Source organism: Budorcas taxicolor, chromosome 2 (genome assembly GCF_023091745.1).
Source record: "Budorcas taxicolor isolate Tak-1 chromosome 2, Takin1.1, whole genome shotgun sequence".
In the NCBI taxonomy this organism is placed as follows: domain Eukaryota; kingdom Metazoa; phylum Chordata; class Mammalia; order Artiodactyla; family Bovidae; genus Budorcas; species Budorcas taxicolor.
Genome location: NC_068911.1, coordinates 162,924,470 through 162,928,002, shown reverse-complemented (window position 1 = coordinate 162,928,002; position 3,533 = coordinate 162,924,470).

Below are 3,533 nucleotides of genomic sequence, written 5' to 3'. Positions count from 1 at the left end.
GCACTCATCTCTGTGATTCCCTCATTCCCCAGGAATACAATTTTTTTTTTTCAGCTTATTTTCACCAAGGGAAACTTCAATTTCAAGCCCTTCTGATTGGCCTTTCCTAAGACAGTCATTGCTATTTCAGAGGTTAAAGAAGCTCTGAAATACTCAACTAACTGCTATGTATGTTCTCATCATCCTCACACCCAGGAACTGAGGTGATGATGGCTGGGTGGCTCTGTGGATTGAGTGGACTCACTGTTAGATGGACATTACCTTACTGCTATACTCTAACAGGAACTGTGATGGTGCTTTGGGCCCCGGGAACTAGCATCAGTTCAAACGCTATAACAACCGTTAAAAGATCTGTGCATTTTCCTTTGTCTGCCGTATGGATACTTGCATAAATGGCCTTGGGACAGTTTGGTGAAGAACTCAGGGAATGACCACATTTGCATTTTGTTACGAGACCTGCCCTCATTTCCATCGCAGATCCTAGATTTGGCTCAGGTCTGGAAACTAGGCAAGGGATCTTTATTTTTGATTGGGGCAGCTGATCTCAGCCATCTGTTCACCCAATTGTATATATATGCATATATATATAGCAATATCCTGTTGGCTGCCCACTTGTCTATAGGCTTAAGGTGTACAGCATTAATGATTTGATCTGTATAATCATAAAGTGATTATCACAAAAAGTTTAGTGGCCAAGTCCTATTAACTGTCTTCATAGACATCTATGAGCTGGGGCCCCCACTGTCATTCTAACCTCACTACACATTACAATTAGGGTTTCATCTTGCTCTGACACTTGCCATCTTGCTGCCACCTGGCATCTATCATTCTGGAATCCTATCCCTTCCATTGCTACTAGGGAATCCAGTTCTGTAAGACATTTCTCCATTATGCCAACCCACAGAGGACCAGAGGACAGCCTATGCTGAGCATCGCAAGGATGCTAGTGCCCCTCAGCTGTGTGCTCCTCCTCACCTTGTTGAGTTAGTGTCTGTGAGGCCTCTTGAGAAGCACAGGCACCTGGTGGAGGGGTTTTCAAGTTGTAGGAAGTAGAGCCATGCCACCCTCCTAGTTCTTTTCCTGGTAGGTCAGGTATCCCTGCTTCCACTTCATCCAGTGTGTAACATGGTTTACACAAAGCCTTGTTTTAATTAAATATTTTTTATTAGACATTTTTCTTCCAGCTTTATTGAGTATAATTGACATACAACACTGTATAAGGTTAAGGTGTGCAGCATAATAATTTGACTTATATATATATATCATGAAATGATGGCCATGGTAAGTTTAGTGAACATCCATTATTTCACATTCGTATTCCTCCCTTATGCTAACCTGCAGAGGAGAGCTCCAAAGAGCAGCACAAGGTTGCTGATGCCCCTCAGCTGTGTGCTCCTTATTACCTTGTTAAATTAATGCTTTATATATAGGGCTTCCCTGTGGCTCAGAGGTTAAAGCGTCTGCCTGCAACGTGGGAGACTGGGGTTCAATCCCTGGGTCAGGGAGATCCCCTGGAGAAGGAAATGGCAACCCACTCCAGTATTCTTGCCTGGAGAATCCCATGGACGGAGGAGCCTGGTAGACTATAATCCACAGGGTTGCAAAGAGTTGGACATGACTGAGTGACTTCACTTCACTTCATATATATATACATATATATACACACACATAATGATTTGACTATATACATAGTAAAGTGATTGCCACAATAAGTTTAATGACCATATCCTAGTAACTATCTTCATAAACATCTATGGGCCAGGGCTTCAGCTGTCATTCTAAATATATATATATATATATATATGGTCCTGGTGGTCCTTAAAGGCATACATATATGTCTGTGTGTATATATATATATACACACACATAGGTGTGTGACACACATCTACATATACTTATATATATGCCTTTAAGATCTACTAGGAACATACTTGAATAATCCCTTTTGGCCCTTGTCAGGGTAATTAAACTTCTTGGCACAGAGGAGTGCTTCTGTATTAACCATTTTTCCGGTTTCATATTCCTCTTCTTTGCCCAGGACTCACCCCTAGACTCCTGGCACCTGCTGCACATGTTGGCCAGTCCTGCAACTCCACTGGGGTAAATCCTGGCTGCAGCTGCCAAGAGGACCCAGTACTTTCCCAGAGGAGTCCTGCTGGGAGGACTCTGCAGAGTCTTCATTCAAGCAAGATTAGGATTGGGGAAGGGTGGTGATCTGTCTTCCAATAAGAGGGCAGGGCCCATGCATGCAGGGAGACCTGAGGTTCAAAGTTCTCACTTGCATCTACCTGGGAAGCCCAACTCTGATTCAGGGTCACTCCTTTTTCACTAGGGCTCTGCCTTTGGTGCAGGAGCCCATCTTAAGTTTAGGCTTCAGTCTTCCCCCATGTTCTCCCATTCTTAAAATTAGAGTCTGTGTCAACGCTTCCTCAGTGTCTGCCTTCCAGTGCAGGTATGAGGGTCTGTTCGCTTCAGGTGGTGATTAAGAGATTTTGTCCTTTTCATTATAGGCGACTGGAATACAAAAGTAGGAAGTCAAGAGATACCTGGAGTAACAGGCAAATTTGGCCTTGGAGTACAAAATGAAGCAGGGTAAAGGCTAAGAGAGTTTTGCCAAGAGAATACACTGGTCATAGCAAACACAACACAAGAGAAGACTCTACACATGGACACCACCAGATGGTCAACACCGAAATCAGATTGATTATATTCTTTGCAGCCAAAGATGGAGAAGCTCTATACAGACAGCAAACACAAGACTGGAAGCTGACTGTGGCTCAGATCACAAACTCCTTATTGTCAAATTCAGACTTAAATTGAAGAAAGTAGGGAAAACCATTCAGGTATGACCTAAATCAAATCCCTTACAATTATACAGTGGAAGTGACAAACAGATTCAAGGTATTAGATCTGATAGACAGAGTGCCTGAAGAACTATAGACAGAGGTTCATGACATTGTACAGGAGGCAGTGATCAAGGCCACCCCCAAAAAAATGAAATGCAAAAAGGCAAAATGGTTGTCTGAGGAGTCCTTACAAATAGGTGTGAAGAGAAGAGAAGCCAAAGGCAAAGAGAAAAGGAAAGATATATCTATTTGAATGCAGAGTTCCAAAGAATAGCAAGGAGAGATAAGAAAGCCTTCCTCAGTGGTCAATGCAAAGAAATAGAGGAAAACAATAGAATGGGAAAGACAAGAGATCTCTTCAAGAAAATTAGAGATACCAAGGGAACATTTCATGCAAAGATGAGCACAATAAAGGATAGAAATGGTGCGGACCTAACAGAAGCAGAAGATATCAAGAAAAGGTGGCAAGAATACACAGAACTATGAAAAAACTATCTTAGTGACCTTAGATATCTTAGAAAACCATGATGGTGTGATCACTCACCGAGAGCTAGACATCCTGGAATGTGAAGTCAAGTGGGCCTTAAGAAGCATCACTACAAAGCTAGTGGAGGTGATGGAATTTCATTTGAGCTATCTCAAATCCTAAAAGATGATGTTGTGAAAGTGCTGCACTCAATATGTCAG